The sequence below is a fragment of the Callospermophilus lateralis genome, chromosome 3 (assembly GCF_048772815.1).
Source record: "Callospermophilus lateralis isolate mCalLat2 chromosome 3, mCalLat2.hap1, whole genome shotgun sequence".
NCBI lineage: Eukaryota > Metazoa > Chordata > Mammalia > Rodentia > Sciuridae > Callospermophilus > Callospermophilus lateralis.
In genome coordinates, this window is record NC_135307.1 from 171,976,807 (window position 1) to 171,997,417 (window position 20,611).

General features: G+C 44.4%; 1 pseudogene across 1 annotated transcript in view; it reads left to right on the forward strand.

Annotated features, from left to right (window-relative positions):
* The first annotated feature begins 701 nt into the window (after positions 1-701).
* Positions 702-20,611, forward strand: part of LOC143394882 (signal-regulatory protein beta-1-like) — a 29,097-nt pseudogene continuing 9,187 nt past the window's right edge. The window contains exons 1-2 of the transcript XR_013155366.1: positions 702-782; positions 19,267-19,620. The product of XR_013155366.1 is annotated as a signal-regulatory protein beta-1-like (transcript). The remainder of the gene's footprint in view (positions 783-19,266; positions 19,621-20,611) is intronic.

Genomic DNA, 20,611 nt, shown 5'->3' on the forward strand with positions numbered 1-20,611 from the left:
ATTTCACATTTTGTATAAATCAAAATAATCAATCAAAAATAAATGAAGATATGAGCAAAAGGAAGTCTAGAAGAAATTAAGAAGGAAGAGGGGATGTGGGGTGAGGATGGGAAGGAAAGGGGGAGTCCAGAATTGATGGCACAGATTCCATGCATGCATGGTTTTGTCTGAATGAACCCAACTGTTATGTGTTACTAATCCACTAAAGAAAAAAGCTTTGCAGTGATTGGCCATGAAAGGAGGTGACCCAGTTCCTCCCCACACTGCGCAGATCTCAGAAGCCTCCTCCTCCTTCTCTTGTGTAGCTCTGTGTGTCGCTGCTGCAGAGGGAGGCCACCAGCCAGCCACACCAGAGTCTCAGGGTCAGTACTCTGGGGCATGTCCTGCGTGTCCTGCAACTCCAAAAAAGACTGTCACTATGGCCCAGGAAACCATGAGGTGCCTAGTGGACTAGCACAGACTCAGGGAAAAGGAGGTTTTGTTCCTCGAGGCCTGTTCAATTCCTTATGAAATTGCAGCATGAGAGACCCTTAACCGTTGCTGTCTGTGCTCCTGGTTTCTACTTCTCAATTTTGGAGGAAATTGTCACTCTGTCACTGTCACTTCCTCTTGCAACAAGGGACACAGAGTGTCCGTTCTCTCCATAGAGCAGAGTCAGGGACCTCCCAGCACAGACCCTGGGACAGAGCAGGCTCCTCAGGGCTCCACCATGTCTGCACCTGCCTCCTGGCCCCAGCGTCCCTGTCCTGTCCTGCTGCTGACCCTCCTGCTGGGACTCACAGGTGAGTGAGCTCTGTCTGGGGAGAGTCCTCTGTCCTGGCCCCTGGGTCAGCTCTGCCCGTGGACTCCCAGGGACTCAGGACAAACACAGGCTCTGCCATGGAGGCTGGGACAGGGCATCATCTGGAGCCCAGACCAAGGGTCCTGAGCAGTGTCTCTGGGAGGCCTCCCCTGCAGCTGGGGCCAGAGGCGTCACATCAGCTGATGCTTCAAACAGCAGTGACAAGAATGACTTGTATATTATAATATTTCAGCCTACATAATACATTTCCAGAAGTAACAATGTTTATATCCTGATGAATTCTGAGACATCAAAGATAGGTGACTTCCTCAAGACCATGGAGTAAGTGATATCTCTCTCTCTCTCTCTCTCTCTCTCACACACACACACACATACACACACACACACACACACAGTCTGGCTTTGACATACATGGCTTGGTCCCATCATACCTTCTCCTCCATTGATTTGCTGCCTCCCACAGGCCCAATAGCCATGGGGACAATCAATGCTGGACTGAAACCTTTTAAAACTGTGAGCTGTCATCCTACTTTTCTCTGCATAAGTGGATTTGTCTCAGGTATTACTTACAGTAATGAAGAGTTGACTGGCACAGGCTGTGACGATGTCCTTACCCTTATCTACATCATAGGGGGCCAGTGGAAGGCTTTAGGCCTCAGGAAATCTGCTGAGTAATGACTTTCAATTTTTTGAAATCTCACCATGAGCCAGACTCTCTGAAATGCTGTACAGCTCTCACGTGACCATGACACCCACAGCAGACACTCTGGCCACCCACCTTACAGCTAAGAAGCAGAAGCACCAGGAGCTCCGGGGTCCTCCAGGGGCAGTGCTGGGGCTGGGGTCTGGGTGCAGATGCTCTGATCTGGAGCCCGTGGTTCAGCCACCATCTTCTCAAACTCTGTGGCCCTGACCCTGCATGTGGCCAGACACTGTTTTAATGGTGTGTAGCATGACATCATGGGGTCAGATGTCTGCTTCCAAAGACCTGGGGCATCTCATGCTCATCATGGTGGTCTAGAGACCCCAAGAGGATTTGGATCTTGTTTCTTTTCTTTCTTCTTTTTTTGAAGGCAATAAGAGGGGTGCCTGGTTTACATATGTATATGAAATTAGTAAACAATGCACATGTAGACTGATTTACACACATTGTACAGCTCTGCCAATGGGCGTAGAGAATGGTGGAGGAAAAGGGTTTGTGGTTTTCTTCTCCTGGGCTCTTCTACTTTCTGCCGATATCTGGCAAACAGTTCTTGTTTTGCTAAGTATTCTGGTGGGAAACTCAACTTGTGGCCATTTCTACAAAATGTATCCACTTCTGCAATGCAGGGAGGGTTGCACTGAGCAATTCACACACTAAGTACACACTTATTGTACACCTACTGTGTGCAGGAACTGTTACAGAATCTTGCAGTGTATTGTGCATAAAGGAGGCAAAGGATTTGCCCGGTGTAGCTAAGGTACCTCTAGGGACAATGGTGGTGATCAACACACAACAAAGAGATAAATCATGTCACATATTGAACAGTGATCAATGCGACTTAAAAACAATCAGTGGGATAAGGGAATTGGAGAACAAGTGGGAGAGGCACTGCAAATAGGATTGTCTGGGCAGGCATTACCGAGAAGGGGAATTTGAGCAGCAATTAAGAGGAGGTGCAGGAGCGGCCCTGAGGTTTTCTGGCAGAAGGGCTTCCTGATAGAGAAACCCCATGTGCACAGGGCGTGAGAGCAGATGTCCCTGCTGTGTTCAAGGGAGTACCTCTCACTCTGATTGAAATGGGAGACACTTCCAGGTGTGGAGCAGAGAGGTGAACTGCCCTGAGCTCAGGAGGCTGCCTGGGCTTTGCAAGGTGTGTTGTCCTTGGGTCCCATGCTTTAGAGGGAGGCTCTGGTTAGGGGTGGAAGGCACCACATCCCACTGAGTTCCAGGGTGTATGACGGGTGGCTGTGCCATTCCTACAGTCCACGGATTTCCATTATGTCCACTAGGTTAATTCTTAGGGGTCCAGCTAGCCATGGGGCCTGGTGGGAGGTGACCCCTCTGATACCCAGGCTTTGGGTAAGGGTCTAAGCATGGGGAAGTCACCCCATCCTGCCAGTGGGAAAGGCCACATGGTCTAGGTTTTGCTTCATCTTCTCCTGATGATGCTTTCGTAGCTGAGGGAGCAGTTGAGGTGATCAGTGTTCACGGAGCATCTAAGCCCTAGAGAGCCAAGGGGTCAGCAGACAGCTGTTGTTGTCATGATATGTAGACAAGTCCATGAGGGGAAGAGTTTCCCAAAACCATGGGGCAGTTTGTGATCCTGGTGAGTGGTCCAGTGCCTCCAAGGGGAATTTCTATCTCCTGCTTAAATGGAATAACAGGGTTGTGTGTTGGTCTTTCAAAAAAAATTTAAAATTTGTTCATTTTAGATATACATGCCATTAGACTATATTTTGACATATTATACATACATGGAGTATAACTTCCCATTCTTGTGGTTTTACATGCTGTGAAGTTACACTGGTTGTGCAATAATAATTTATATCTGATTCATTCTGACTTTCCTATTTCTACCCCCACTCACTTCCTTTTATTTCTCTTTGTCAAATCCAGTGAACTTCTATTTTTCCCTCCTCATGCTCCATTGTTGTATGGTAGCCTCTGCATATCAGAGACAACATTTAGCTTTTGTTTTTTTCTTTCTGACTGGTTTATTTCACTTAGAATGATAGTTCCACCCATTTACTGGCAAATGTCATAATTTCATTCTTCTTTAAGGCTGAGTAATATTCTATTAAGTATATGCACTGTATTTTCTTTATCCATTTATTTGTTGAAGAGCACCTACGTTGGTTCCATAGCTTAGCTATTGTGAATTGAGCTGTTTTAAACATTGATGTGGCCATGTCACTTTAGTTGCTGATTTAATGTTCTTAGAATATTGTGTGGGCTCTTTCTCATGCAGCCAGAAGGTCCTTGGAACAGGGTAGAGAGAGTGTGGTTGAGGAGTCACTAATCAAGACCTCCAGAGACCAGCAGGAAGCAGGTCTGATTTTATTGGGCAGTTACTATACACACACACACACACACACACATACAGACACACACACACTCAGGCAGTAACTGAGCAGATTACAGGCAGCCTTTAATGCAATGCCTGCTAAATGTCCAAATCGAGGAGTGGGCCATAGAGCAAACACGGAGACTGGAACACATGGCCTCACGCCCAGGGCTGTGTCTTTTCCTGCCGCTCACACGCTGAGCACAAGGGGAGTGACCTGCCACTCAGACACCCTTAACATATGCCATGTATGCAGTACTCCATGCCCTTGTCTCCACATCTCCCCCCTCTGACTGTGCTTCAAGGACTTCAGCCAGCTTTGCTGTTTTTCATTTGGTGGCCTTTATATGGATACATAAGCGTCTCACAACACAAGAAAATATTATCTGCCGCAGCCCGGCTGGCTGGGCAAAATAACTGGGGGGTGACGAATAACTTGTGTACGTTGATGCAGCAGGAATAGGAGCCGTTTATTGTAGGATCTGACTGATATTTATACATTTTAAACAGCTTATCTAATTAGCATAAAATAGATACAGCAGTCAACCAATAAGGAATCTCCACACTTAATGGCTTGCTTTTGTTACTTTACAAACCACTCCCTCTGGCATTTTGCCAGGCACCATCCAGACTTGTTTACAGACTCTAACATTTCTTGGCAAAATAACAGGTGCCAATCTGACTTGTTTACAGACCTTAACATTTCCCCCTTTTGTTTAATTTAAATAATGACCATAGTGTTTTTTACAGAAACACCATAAATAACCTGCTAGAAACAGAAAGGGAGGATACAAAATGTTACAATTCCAAGCTAATTGATGGCTCCATGCAAGAAGCCCTTGGAAAAATTATACCAGCAATGACACCCTTGGAAAAATTATACCAGCAATGACACCGTTAGCAAAGATATCAAGTTATAATTTGTTGTTGATTACGGTTTGTTGTCTCAGTCCAGATAAAGCAGTGTCTCAATAGATTAACTCACAGTCCAGGTAAATCACAGTCCAGGTAAGTTCTGCAGGCAGCTAGCTTAAATCACAGTCCAGGTAAGTTCTGCAGGCAGCTAGTTAAATCACAGTCCAGGTAAGTTCTGCAGGCAGCTAGCTTAAGTTGTAGCAGCAGAAACAGCAACAGCTCTGAAGTTTTGTTGGGTTCTCAGCAACACTGTAAATTCTTTCACCTTTGTTTTCACCGGCACTGGGACAAAGGCAGGAACTCCGGATGGCTAAAGAAAATCCTGTAGCATTTCACTAAGAAAACAACCTTCTGAACAATTTAGTACATTATTTCAAGGTTTTTTACATTTGAAATAAGCCTTAATAGTACTCATTACTCATTAGCTTTCAGGTGTGGGAGAACCATTGTAGTTACTGACATTGGAAATGATCAAACTTTAGGGGCACCAGTATCGCCTTCTACCAGCCCCAGATGGTTCTGGGGGAGTCCCAGACTCAAACTGCTTCCGGGCACATGGAGCAAGAGCCTGTGAGACTGTGCCTCCAGGTCAGGTCTAGATTTGGGCTCACAGTGACTATCTGCTCCCCCAGGCAGGGGGGCGGGGAAGAGCCCGCAACTGCCGCTTGGAAAATTCTTGCTGCTCCATGATCGGCTTGGGCAGGTGGCAGCCGCCTTGTCGTTTCACGCACCCTCCGGTATCGAAAAGTATTCAGTAATAGCCTTTTGCTGCAACTTTTTTCCTGATAATCCTTTTTCTTCTGAACTTTCTTTTTCTTTCTGACTAGAGTTTTTGGGCTTTTATCAACACATGCCCTAACTATTCTTGGTTCCACTGGGGTGCCTTTTTCCCTTATCAATTTACTTCTCACCCCTTCCATATTTTCATCACAAAGACAATACAACATTTCAAGACAAAACAAGACACAAACATACTGCATCAATCTTCTCCATTTTCTCGAAATGGCCATTTTTCCTCTCACCCTATCTGCCTAGGGACGAGTAGATTGCTCCCGTCCTATCTATGCACAGGCAGCTTTTTTCGTCACTTACCCCCGAGTGTCCCGGGGCTCCCCGTAAGGGGCCACCATCTGCCGCAGCCCGGCTGGCTGGGCAAAATAACCGGGGGGTGACGAATAACTTGTGTACGTTGATGCGGCAGGAATAGGAGCCGTTTGTTGGAGGATCTGACCAATATTTATACATTTTACACAGCTTATCTAATTAGCATAAAATAGATACAGCAGTCAACCAATAAGGAATCTCCACACTTAATGGCTTGCTTTTGTTACTTCACCAACCACTCCCTCTGGCATTTGGCCAGGCACCATCCAGACTTGTTTACAAACTCTAACATTTCTCTGGCAAAATAACAGGTGCCAATCTGACTTGTTTACAGACCTTAACAATTATCACTATTTTGAACAGTAGGGCCAGGGTAATAGCATTATAAGGATTACTTAATTTGGCTATCAGGTTTTTCTAATGTCCAGTCAACCCCTGGAAAAAGGAAGAGGTTGTCAAGACAGACACCTTAGTCTCATTGATTTTGACAATTGCCTTAGTGAGGTTATGCATAGTCATAACATATTTAGCATCCCAAGCACCCTTAATACACTGAGAAAAATTAGAAAAGTGTCAGGTTACATTTTCAGATACAGCACATTGGGTGACACAATACTATGGAATTCAGGGTCACAAGTGAGCCTTTGCAACATAAACAGAATATCTAGTTGTTCCTGGTGGAGGACTAGTTCTTGCTGAATGACTAAAATAGTGGCTCAGGACAGTTTAATAAGTCAGTTTGAATGGCAAAGGCTTCTGCCATGGCAGTAGACAAGCTGTTTACAGTCTGAGAGACTGGATACTCTGAGTGAGTGAAGTAGCCGCTGTGGCTGTGGCGGTGATGGCGGCTACCAGGGCAGTAATCCCAGCTATGATGAGGCTAATTGCATGCTTTGTCTGATGTAGGATCTGATTCAGAAGATTCTTCATCTCCGTGTCCCATGGACTCCTCCACTCTCTGGACAGGTTCACTGGAGGCCAGATTGTTGGAGGCACGCTGAGGATAAATAGACATTTAGCTTTCATAGCAGGGGTTAGGCAATTCATGAACCAGCAGGATGTGGTGACTGCACAAGGGATCTCTGTATGAGTGACATTTATGCTATCAGTATCATTGATTATTAGCACAGCACAGGGTGGTGTAACACAAGCTTGTGCTTAGTGGGTATGGGTATAATTTGGCACAAAAGCAAATCCGTGGTCAGGGTCTAGACTCAGTGTAGACCCATTCATCCAGCAGCTGCTGCCCATTTGACAGGTCTAGCAGCTAGAAATATTGACGTGATATCCATCATGCCATACTGATTTCCTGCATACCGGTTGGTAATGGCTTGTCCCATGTAGCAGTTACTACAGTAGCCCATATGGTTTTGGTACACATCAGTTACATCCCAGGGGGCTGTGCCCACCCAGGTGCATAGATGTTGTTCTTCCCCAAAGAAATTTTTCTTATCAAGGAGATAAGGTATGGCTGTGACACATATATTCCATGGGATGCTATTACTATCTGAGAGGGGCTTTCCAAAAAGTGTTGTTGGGCATGTTGGCAGCAAGGGTTTCTTGCATTTGCCATGGGGGAGTCCATGGCTTTGGGTAGCACTGACTGTAACTCTAAGGTCAGTGAGAGACAGCCCAACATGTGACTTATTATAGTTATCTACAATAGTTTCATTGGCAAGAGCAAAACTGAGGGGACTGTCTGGATTATGGTCTCATTATCTACTATGGAGAAACAAATGGGCAGAGTAGGTATGGAAATGCTGGTATCCCAGAGTACGATTACCTCCTGGATGGATGACTCAGGATCAATAAGGTTGGATTATTAGAGAAGAGCTCGGGTAAAGCCCTTTCCCAATTAGCCACTGCTAAAATGGTGGCCTAGTGACCAAAACTCAATTTAACTCATGGGAGGCTTCACTGTTAGGAGTGAGCATTGCACACAGTAGGACCATCGTCATAGGCCCAGGGATGGGCTTGCCACTGGGCAAAGAGGCCACTCTGGTGGCTCGTTCCACAAGACCTTTAACGTCACAGGTTACTTTATGTGAGGTCCGTTTGAGTTATTGGGTCCTTTGTTTGTGGGGTTTCTCCTCCAGAGTTAGCTCCTTCATCTTCTTGGTTGGTGGTTCTGGGTGTCCAGGGCTTGACTTTCTGGCAGGCACCCAGATGGGGTGAGGCTCCTGTTAACATATGTAAACCCTCCACCCATGGTTAGGAGGGGCCCCAAACCATCCCATGCATTTGTTATGGGATCCTTCCCTGAGACCATAGGTGGATGGGAGGGCCCCGTGGGGGAGGGGGGCAATGCTTATGGCCCAATGCTATTTCTTTTTTTCTGTGGAAATTTTATTTATTTATATGACAGCAGAATGCATGTTAATTCTTATTACATAAATAGAGCACAATTTTTCATATCTCTGGTTGTATACATAGTATAGTCACACCAATTCATGTCTTCATACATGTACATTGGATAGTAATGATCATCAGTTTCCACCATCATTAATTACTCCATGCCCCTCCCCTTTCCTTCCAACCCCTCTGCCCTTTCTAGAGTTCATCTATTCCTTTCACGCTCCCACTCCTTATGCCACTATGAATCAGCCTCCTTATGTCAAAGAAAACATTTGGCATTTGGTTTTTTGGGATTGGCTAACTTCACTTAGCATTATCTTCTCTAACTCCATCCATTTATCTGCAAATGCCATGATTTTACTCTCTTTTATTGCTGAGTAATATTCCATTGTGTATATATTCCATATGGAATATATACACAATGGAATATTATATATATACAATGTATATATTATTTTATACATATATACAATATATTCCATTGTGTTTATGTATAAAATAATATACACATTATTTTTTATCCATTCATCTATTGAAGGGCATCTGTGTTGGTTCCACAGTTTAGCTATTGTGAATTGTGTTGCTATAAACATTGATGTGGCTGTGTCCCTGTAGTATGCTGTTTTTAAGTCCTTTGGGTACAGACTGATGAGAGGGACAGCTGGGTCAAATGGAGATTCCAAGTCCAGTTCTCCAAGGACTCTCCATACTGCTTTCCATATTGACTGCACCAATTTGTGGTCCTACCAGCAGTGTATGAATGTACCTTTTCCCCCACATCCTCACCAAGAATTATTGTTGCTTGTATGCATAATAGTGCCCGATGCTATTTCTGTAGAAAATTTTGAAATTGAAAGAAAATGTAAAGCAAATAAGATTCTTTTCAAGGCATTGCGAGGGGACTTGGTATAGGTTCCTCCCTCTCTTTTGTAGCATGGTCTTTAATTCCTTGTTCTTTCTATGATGCCTTGAGTCTAAGGGTTGTATGGGATCCCAGTTAATTGCTGTATATGCCAATCATGACAATCTGCTGGAAACGTCTTGCTACTATAGGCTGGCCCATTGTCAGTTTTAATAGACATGGGAACATCCATAATTCCAAAACATTTAAGTAGATGGGAGATGACCCTTTTTGGGGTTTCTCCTGTAGAGGCTATGGCCACTACACAGCCTGAATAGACATCAATAATTACATAAATATATGTTAAATTTCTAAAAGGAGCAAAATGAGTGACATCCATTTGCCATAAAGCATTAGATCTTAACTCTTGGGAATTCTCTCCAGCAGGTTTTAAAGGACCAATGGGGAGAAAAGATGCACATTTTTTGCCATCTCTGACTAGCTGTCTGCAAGCCTCTTTAGTCCTGCTTTTATGCAACGGCCATGGCTGAGGTCAGCAGAGAGGTTTCAGCTGCTTTTGTCCCTATATTCTGGATGGCCCAAATCCAGTCATTCAGTGTGCCATTTTGTACTGGTGCCACTGCTGCTTTATGTTTCTTATTTATTCTGTCCCAGATCAAATGCTTGGCTAAGCCTGCTGTAGCTGTTTCATGAGACACCTTCCCTTCCACCACCTTGTTTACCCTGTCAATAAACTGGGGCAAGTCCTCAGTGACTTTCTGCCTTAACCCCTGTACAGAAACGTACCTCCCTGAGCTGGTAACTTCCTCCAGGCTCTCAGAGCACAGAGCCACACCTGGTTGAAATAACTTTGTGTACCTGTAGCCTGTACTGCAGGGGAACTGTAGATTCCCTCTCCCTGCAAGCATTCAGCTGGGAGGTTAACATTTGTGGTGTGTTTGCAGTCCCCCTGATATTCACATTCATCATAGAAGAATGCCTCCCTCTTCAAAATGTTATGGGCTCAAGAGCCGCTCTGCCTAGGTCTTTCCAGGCTTGAGGGCAATTAAGTTCAAGTGATTTGAGCATTTGCTCTGCAAACGGCCCCCAGGGCCCATCTTCTTTTACTGCCTTCTTTAATTCCTTCAGGGTACCCAATATGTGTGGATACCCAGTGGCAGGGTGCTGTGGTGTGGGGGCCGTGTTGACTGGGAAGGCTTGTACTCCCTTACCCCAATTTTTATCTCTTATCTTGCATAGATCTTCAAAAGGATCTCTGGCCTCCTGGAATGGGTTTCTGGGTGACCATGTCTTGGTCCTGTCCAGCAGCCTGGTCATTTCTAAACTGTCATAGTCCCTTGCTGGCTTTGGTATTGCCTTATAAGAAAGCAGTTGCCATTGACTTAGGGAAAGACATAATCTTTGCTGGTCAGTAGAAGGCACATTTGCACCATTTGTAGTTATCTTTTCCTGCACCATGAAGGCTAGCTATACTATTTTCTACTTCTCTCCCTCCTGTACCTTGCTTTGAAGTAGATTCTTGCTTCCACTTTCCTGAGCAGCTGTAGTTGCTTGCTTTAAGGTAGATTTTTGTCCCCACTTTTTTCTACTTGTTTGTCTTTTACAGACTCATCTTCCCTCAGGGGCATCATTAAATAACAAGGATCTGTTTCAGGGCCCCCTAAACCTTGCTGAATGACTGTAACAATAGAAAAAATATAGTGGTAAAGTATACCCCTGTTTCATTTCATCTTGCTGTACATTTGCCATTATCTTGTCCCATATCCTAGAATCAAAAACATCAGCAGCACTTATACATGGACTGGTATCAATCACAATGTCCCAGAACCTCTGGGCTTCTCTCTTATTCAGGGTTAAACCTCTAGTATCTAAGAGAGTGCATAGCACTTGCATCTGCCAGTCTTTGGTGGAACTACTTGGTTCCCATTTCCCCTCCGCACCACTCTGTGAGGGGCCACACCCTGTTTTATAAGCTCACCTCAGGTTCCTGTTCATGCACCAGCTGCGTGGGCTCTCTTTTGTTCAGTCGGGACATCAATGGAACAGGGTAGAGGAGAGTGGGGCTATAGAATCACTAATCAAGACCTCTGGAGACCAAGCAGGAAGCAGGGTAATAGACAGTGATTTTATTGCACAGTTACCATGTATATATACCCAGGCAGTAACTAAGCAGATTTTAGGCAGCCACCAATGCAATATCTGCTAACTTTCCTTGCAGTGACCAATCGAGGAGTGGGACATGGAGCATACACAAGGGACTGCCACACATGCCTCATGCCCAGAGCTGTGCCTACAGGGTAAGCGGCCTGCTGCTCACATACCTAGCATGAGGGGAGTGGCCGGCCACTCAGATGCCCTTACTGTATGCTGTGTATGCAGTACTCCATGTACTTGTCCCCACAGGGTATAGACAGTGAATTGGGCGACTCCAGTAGAAGTAGAAGGTGCACCTGCACCATTTGTGGTCACCTCTTCATGCACCATGAAGGCTAGCTATCCTGTTTTCTACCTCTCTCCCTCCTGCACCTGTTGTGGTTGCTTGCTTTGAAGTAGATTCTTGCTTCCACTTTCCTGTGCCAGCTACAGTTGCTTGCTTTAAGGTAGATTTTTGTCCCCACTTTTTTCTACTTGTCTTTTACAGACTCATCTTCCCTCAGGGCCATCATTATATGACAAGGATCTGTTGCAGGGCCCCCTAAACTTTGCTGAATGACTGTAACAATAGAAAAAAGTATAGTGGTAAAGTATACCCCTGCTTCATTTCAGCCTGCTGAATATTTGCCATTATCTTGTTCCATATCCTAGAATCAAAAACATCAGCAGCACTTATCCATGGACTGGTTTCAATCACAATGTCCAGAACCTCTGGGCTTCTCTCTTATTCAGGGTTAAACCTCTAGTATTTAAGAGAGTGCACAGAACTTGCATATGAAAGTCTTTGGTGAAACTAGGTAGGTTCCCATTTCCCCTCCTCACTGCTCTGTGAGGGGCCACACCTGTTTTATAAGCTCACCTCAGGTCCCTGTTCAGGCACCAGCTGCATGGGCTCTCTCTTGTTCAGCCAGGAGGTCAATGGAACAGGGTAGAGGAGAGTGGGACTATGGAGTCAGTAATCAAGACCTCCGGAGACCGAGCAGGATGCTGGTGTGATTTTATTGCACAGTTACCATATATATGTACTCAGGCAGTAACTAAGCAGATTTTAGGCAGCCACCAATGCAATATCTGCTAACTGTCCTTTTAGTGACCAATCGAGGAGTGGGACATGGAGCATACACAAGGGACTGCCACACATGCCTCATGCCCAGAGCTGTGCCTACAGGGTAAGCGGCTGCTGCTCACTCACCTAGCATGAGGGGAGTGGCCAGCCACTTAGATGTCCTTACTGTATGCCATGTATGCAGTACTCCATGCACTTGTCCCCACAGGGTATAGACAGTGAATTGTGTTATCTGGATCAAATGGGTATTCCATTCCAAGTTTTCTGAGGAATCTTTATACTGCTTTCCAGAGTGGTTGCACCAATTTGCAGTTCCACCATTAATGTTTAGTGTACTTTTTCCCCCCACATCCTTGCCAACATTTATTGTTACTTGTATTATTGATAATTGCCATTCTGATTGGAGTGAGATGGAATCTCAGTGTAGTATTAATTTACATTTCTCTAATAGCTAGAGATGTTGAACATTTTTTCACATATTTCTTGACTGATTATATTTCTTTTTCTATGAAGCGATTGTTCAGCTCCGTTCTCATTTATTGATTGGGTTATTTGTTTGTTTGTTTGTTTGTTTTGGTGTTACGTTTTTTGAACTATTTATGTTCCTTGAGATAAATGCTGTATCTGAGGTGCCAGTGCCAAAAATTTTCTCCTATTCTGAAGGATCTCTGTTCAACTTCTTGATGTTCTCTTTGCTGTGAAGAAGCCTTTAAGTTTGATATCATCCCATTTATTGATTCTTGATTTTACTTCTTGCACTTTAGGAGTCTTGTTGAGGAATTTGTTTCCTAAGCTGGTATAATTTAGAGTTGGGCTTACTTTTTTATTCTAGTGGGCACAAGATCTCTAGTAATGCCTAGGTTCTTGATCCACTTGAGCTGAGTTTTGTGCAGGATTAGAGATAGCAGTTTAACTTCATTTTGCTACAAGAAGTTTTCCAATTTTGCCAATACCACTTGCAAAGAGGCTATTTTTTCTAAAATGTTAGTTTCTGGTGCCTTGTGTAGTATAAGAGAACTGTATATGTGGCTGTATCTGTTTGTCTTCTATTCTCTACCATTGGTCTTCATGTCTGTTTTGGTTCTGAAAGCATGCTGTTTTGTTACTATAGCTCTGTAGTATACTTTAAGGTCTAGTATTGTGATGTCTCCTGCTTCATTCTTCTTGCTGAGAATTTTTTTTCTATTATGGAACTCTTATTTTTTCAAATGAATTTCACAACTGCTTTTTCTGTTTCTATGAAGAACATTATTGAAGTTATAAAATGTATTGCACTAATTAGGCATAGTGCTTTTGGTAATATAGCCATTATGACAGTATTAGCTCTGCCTATCCAAGAACATGGGGGGAATCTTTCCACATTCAAAGGTCTTATTCAATTTCTTTCTTTAGTCTTTTATACTTTTCATTGTAGAGGTTTTTCTTTTGTCAGATGGATTTTCAAATATTTTTGAGACCATTATGAATGGGATGGTTTTCCTAATTTTTATTTAACTCATCACTGATATATAGGAACACTATTTATTTATGAGTGTTAATTTTATATCCTTCTGCTTTCTGAATTAATTTCTGAGAGATGTTTTCTGGTGTAATTTTTAGGATCTTCTACATATAAAATTATGTCAGTGGCAAACAGAGATGGTTTGAGTTCTTCTTTTTCTATTTATATTCCTTTAATACCTTTCTTCTAATTGCTCTGGTTAGAGTTTCAAGGACAATGTTGAATAAAAGTGGTGAGAGGGCATCCCTGTCTTGTTTCAGTTTATAGAGGGAATGCTGTCAGTTTTTCTTTACTTAGAATGTTGTTAGTGTTGTGTTTTGCATATATAGTTTTGAAAATGTTCAGGTATGTTCCCACTATCAATAGTTTTCTAGTGTTTTGAATATAATTGATTCTGAATCTTGTCAAATGCTTTCTCTGTATATATTGAGATAATAAAATGGTTCCTGACTTTAGGTCTATTGACATGATGAATAATGTTTATGGATTTCCATATGTTGAACCAAACTTTCATCCTTGGGATGAACCTCACTTGATCATGGTGCATTATCTTTTTAATGTGTTTTTAATGTTATTTGTCAGTATTTTATTAAGAATTTTTCCATCTATGTTTACCAGAAATATTGACCTGAAGTTTTCTTTCCTTGATGTGTCTTTGTCTAGTTTTGGTATCCAGGTGATACCAGCCTCATATAATGAGTTTTGAAGGGTTCCCTCCTTTTCTATTTCATGGAAAAATTTGAGGTGCATTGGTGTTAGTTTTCTTCTTTGAAGATCTCTTCAAACTAGGCTGAGAATCCATCTGTCTTGGGCTTTTTTTTGTTGGTCAGCTTTTGATGACATCTTCAATTTCATTGCTTAATATGAGCTGTTTGAATTTTCTATGTCTTTCTGATTCAGTTTGGGTAGATCATATAGTGTCTCAAAATTTGTCAATGTCTTCAATACTTTCCATTTTATTAAAGTATATATTTTCAAAACAGTTTCTGATTATCTTCTGCATTTCAGTAGTGTCCATGGTAATATTTCCTTTTTCATCATGAATTTTTATAATTTGAGTTTTCTCTCTTCTTCTTTTGGTTAGCTTGGCTAAGCGGTTAAAATATTTATCTCTTTTTTCAAAGGACCAAACTTTTGCTTTTTCAATGTGTAAAATTGTTTTTGTTTCAACTTTATTGATTTTATTTCTTATTTAATTAGTTTTTGCCTTGCACTGTGTTTGGTGTTAATTTTTTTCTTGATTTTCTATGGCTTCCAATTTAATATTAAGTTATTTATTTTTTGACTTTCTATTCTTTTAATGAATGAACTCAATGAATGAATTTTCCTCTTAGAACTGCCTTCACAGTGTCCCAGAGCTTTTGATATGTTGTATTACTATTCTCATTTACCTCTATGTATTTTTTTTATTTCATTTCTGATTTCTTCTACTATCCATTTGTGACTCAAAGGTGTAATATTTTGTCTCCAGATGTTGGAGTAACTTTTTTTTTTAAATCATTGATTTCTTATTTTATTCCATTCTCATTCATCAACTATGGGGTACCAGAGTGTGAGATATTCAGTGGTATTTGATCCCCACAAAGCAGTACAAATTCAGACAATACCTCACTTTGTAAGATGGCACAAGCTACCCCAGCCTGGGCTCTGGGGCTGGTGGGGAGATGATGTGAGATCCTTTTCCAGTGCAAATCTAGTGTGGAGACTCCAGGCTGCTCCCTAACTGTCCTCAAGCCTGTGTTGGCTGTGAGCCTTTTTAGCAGCTATGATGCTGACATAGCTTGGAACTTCCCTCATTATTGCTCTGCAAAGGGGAGTTTCACCTTCTCTTCCCGGAATGCAGCTGGGAAAATACCAGGGGGCTTTGTTCCTCTTTCTTTTGTACTATTTTATTTTTTTGGAGTGTGGAGCACATATGAATTTTACAAAATAATGGGTTTCCCTGTGGCATAGTCATACATGTGTATAACATAATATGAACAAATTCACTCCTAATGCCCTAATAGCTCTCTGTACCCTCTTTTCTCCCTCTCCTTTTCCCTCCCTCCCTTTCTCTTTCATGATGTCCTGTTTTTTCTCCCTGCCTATTTTCCACATACAGAAGAAAACATTATTTGTCTCTCCGAGTTTGGCCTATTTTGCTTGACATGATGATCTCCAGCTACATTCTTCTTCCTGAACGTGGTGTAATTTCATTCTTCTATATGGCTGAATACAATTTCCATTGTGTAAATGCAGCACATTTTCTTTATCCATTCATCATTTGAGAGACACTTACAAAGTTCACTAATGCAGACGGACAGGGGTTATCATCCTGAGGAGCAATAGTTGACACAAGTATGTCTTGTACATTCTTTATTTGTGATCATGTAACTTTTTTGTGTGTGGGGGGAAGAGTTACCTGTGATTAATTCAGGGACACTCAACCACTGAGCCACATGCCCAGCCCTATTTTGTGTTTTATTTAGAGGCAGGGTCTCACTGAGTTGCTTAGTGTCTCACTTTTGTGAGGCTGGCTTTGAACTAGGAATCATCCTGCCTCAGCCTCCAAAGCCTCTGGAATTATAGGTATGTGCCATTATGCCTGGTGTGACCATCTAATTTTAAGGGTGAGACCCTTAGCCTGTCACCTCAAAGTCCAACCACATTTTTCAAGGGTGATTTATAACTTCAAATTTCTTCTTTGGGCATCTGAAGGAGAGAGGGCTCAAATTGCTCCTTCCTCTGTTCTTCTTGTACCAGGAGCCATCCATCACCTTGGATGGCAGCCATGGACGGGGTGGGAGGTGGAGATCAGCAGCATCAAGGAAGCAACAGAGAAGGGGCTTCCAGCAGTGCAGCATGAACATTTAGGGAGAGTCACAGAGGACTGTCCTTGGGAGGGGAACCATGTGGAGCCAAGAAGGAAGAGAACCAGTTACTTTTCTCATGAATGCACTCACCACATGGTGGACACTGTGAACAGGCTCATCCAGCTGTTGTGTGGCCCTCTGCCCTCTTGACTCTCACACTAGCACTTAGCTATGGACACTCAGCACCTCATGGAACTACACACCCACCAGAAGGGATCCTTCCTCAAATCACATTCCCATACAAGTGCACTGGCAAAGAGCCAATACCAGATTTCAATGATAGGATGATTCTGCAGCTGGGGCAAAGCTAGGAACTGGTATTCCAATATGCATTCTTGGAGTTGGGACAGAAGCAACTGTAAGTTGGTGAGTGTTAGAGCTCTCTGAAAAAGCAACAGAGAGCTGCACAAAACAGTGCACAATATAGCTAGCAGTTCAGAGAGCTGTGCAACATGTCAGAGCCATTGGGGTGAGGCATGAGAAGTCATAGGCAAGCCCCAGGGACTCTGCATCTGACTTCAGAACATCCCTTCCTCATCTCCACTCTGTGGCCAATGGGAGGGTTAATCCCACTGATGAGCAACATAAGGATCAACCCAACATAGCTGTGGGAACTGCACTTGGAAAGACACCAGAAATTGAGGATTTTTCAGGAACACAGTTCCTAGAGAGAACTCCTAGGCAAGTGCTTTGTTGGGGGTCCCAGCAGAGCCCACAAGCCAATATTGTGAGGGATTTCACAGGTGTGTGAATGTCACTAGATCCCAGACCAGGGAGAGCCACAGGGGAACTCATGGTTGAGTACTTTTTGGCTGAATAAAGTGTTCACATCTGTTTGTGGGGATATTGAGGCACCAGAAAAATTAAAACATATGTAAGATATTTATTTTTTGGTATGCCTTGGCCTCATTATCTACAATATTTTCATTTCAACTTAATGGCTTCCATTCGAATTTCTTGCAGGACATTTCTAGAGGTAGTGCCCTACTCAGCTTTTATTACCTGAAAATATCTTCATTTCTCATTTATGTTGAAAGGACAGTTGTGCCAGGGATAGAATTCTTGGTACCTTTTTTATTCAACCTTTAGATCGATCATCTTACTGCCTCCGATTCCCATCATTGAGAACTTAATAAAAACCTTAGGAAGCTCTCCTGTGTCTGGTGGAGAGGCCTATCTTTCTGATTCAGCATTTTCTGTTTTACTTTAGCTTTGGAAGATTTGTTTCCAGTGGCCTCAGTGTGGGTCTGCTCATGTTGATGGTCCCTGGAGTTTGTTCAGTATCTTGGATTAGAACATTCAAATACTTGATCATATTCAAGATTGTGGAGGTCATTTCTCTTTAAAATAAACTTTTATTAGTATTTTTTCATTTTTGTACCTCTGGGATTCTCATGTTTGTCAATGCCCTTTCTGGCATCTTGAATGGACTTTAGGTTCTTTTTAATATTCCTTTTTTTCCCCTGAATCACAGACTCAGCAATGTCAATGGGTCCTGCTCCACGTTTTGTGATTTTTTTCAGCTGCCTGTTCAAACCTATTGTGGAATCTCCAGTGAACTTCTGAGTTAATTGAGTTTATCAACTCCTAAATTCCTGTTTTATTTTTAAATACATTCTCTTTCTTTATTGATGTTCTCAATTTGCTGATCATATTCTAGATTTTCTTTCTACTTCATCCCAATTTTCCAGGAGCATGTTGCAGACAGCTGCTTCACAGGCTGGTCTCTTTTCAGGTGGGGCCCAATAGGTCACTAGGGTCCTGAGGAGGACAGGGCAGGAGGGTAAGAGCTAGGGAAGGACATGGGATGGGGAGGCAAGGGGGAGGAGGAACAGGAGGATGGGAAACAAGGGAAGCAGCCCAGGCAGCCCCCTGGGTGTGGAGAGCAGGGAACAGCCTCCTAAGGAAAGAGCTCTCACGAGGACCCCTGGGTGAGGCCAGTGACAGTGAATTTGGGCTCTGATGGTCACGACCATAACAGATAGATTTCTGTTGCTGTAGGCACTAGGTGTGCAGTCCTTTGTCACAGCAGCATTAGAAACTTACACAGTGTGATTGTACTGTGGGGAGATATGTGAGGGGCTTCAGCAATGTTTCATTTCTTACTTGAGCTGCACGTTCACTGCTGTATGCACCAGGATCACTCCAGGCTGAAGGAGGGAACCCCATCATGAGCTGGAATCTCTGTGGAACATGGAACCTGAACAGAGACTCATGTCAAATGCATGTCCCACTAACTGTACCCACCACTTCCCCAAAACTCAGGAAACCCAAGAGGCACAGGACCCCACCCAATGTCATGGTCCATAAAGTACCAGTGACCTTGTGGTCAGAAAGGGAAGATCAACAAACAGTTGTGACACGTGAGAGCTCAGGGGGGGGCTCAGGCCCCAAGTCCCCTCCCCCCACCGTGCTCAGGGCTCTGGGCCTCAGGAGCAGGTGTCCCACAGTGTGGAGGTGCAGGCCAGGGAGGCTCAGTGGGAGGACACGCCCTGTGCTGAGCTCAAGGCCACTCTGGGCACTCAGCCAGTGACAGGCTTTGCTGATACCACGTGGTAAACCAAGGGGATCCCCAGGATGAGCAGTGACCACCCTGTGTCTCCCCCAGGAGCGGCTGCACAGGAGCTGCAGGTGATCCAGCCTGAGAAGTCAGTGTCTGTCGCTGCTGGAGAGTCGGCCACTCTGCACTGCACTGTCACCTCCCTGCTCCCCGTGGGGCCCACCCTGTGGTTTAAGGGGACAGGGCCAGGCCGGGAGTTGATCTACATCTTCAGAGAAGGCCACTTCCCCCGAGTCACATATGTCTCAGATGTCACAAGGAGGGACAACAGGGACCTTTCCATCCGCATCAGTAATGTCACCCCAGCAGACGCCGGCACCTACTACTGTGTGAAGTTCCAGAAATCGACCCCTGTTGACAAGGAGTATAAGTCTGGACCAGGCACCGAGTTGTCTGTGCGAGGTGAGTGCAGCTGCCTCCTCCTCCCTGGGGTGGGACAGGAGGTCAGGGGTCACACCCTCCACCCTGGGGCCCAGCTGAGAAGCAGGAGCAGCACTGGGTGCTCATGGCATGACCTGCTGTCACCCCTCTGCAGGTCAGGGAGGCAGAGGCCTGTGGAGGCCGTGCTATTTGGTCCAGGCTCCATGGCTGGTAAATGGGGGGCATCTGCACCCCTCACCTGCCTGCTCCACAGCCCTGACCTTTTCCAGTCTGGCCTGCCCTGTGGCTCCCCAGCTGAGGGCTCTGAGGGTTTGAGGGACTTGCCAATCACAGAGCCAGACCATGTCTGCTGCCTTCAGAGAGCACTGCCCTGTGGGGGTGAGACCTATTTATACCACCAGCACCCAGGACCCACTGTGTGCCAATCCGCACTCTGGATGCTCTGGAAAGAGCTGGGAGCAGAGCAGGTAAAGTTCTCCTCCCACAGGCTACTGTTCTGTCCCTCCCTGAGGACCAGGCCTCCAGAGCAGGGAGGGGACAGGGCATGCTTTCCTTCCTTCCCCTCCTGGAACAGCACCTGAGAGGATTCTGACAGGCTCAGGTTCCCTGTAGACCTGGGGCCCTGGTGGAGGAGCTGCCAAGAGGTTGGGCCTTTGCCCTGGGTCTGTCTGTAAATCCCTGTGTCTCAGGGACCAGCCCTCACAGGCCCTGCAGGGTAGGAGCAGAGCTGGGTCACTCACCAGGCAGTGTTCCCCATGTGGGTGACATAGGGGTTCCAGGTTCAGGAAGCACAGGTGCTCATTTTCTGTTTTCTGCAAGAGGCCCTGCATGCTCTCCCTAAGCCATGAGGCTGAGGTGGTCAGCACACATGGACCTTCACACCTGTGCCCACCCCTGTTGACCTGGGGAGCTGGAGGCCCTGCAGGCCCTCTCTCACACAGCACATTGATGCCAGGAGGGAACAGAGCCCAGACCTGACTCCAACCCAGGCTCCTGCTGCCCTGGGAATAGA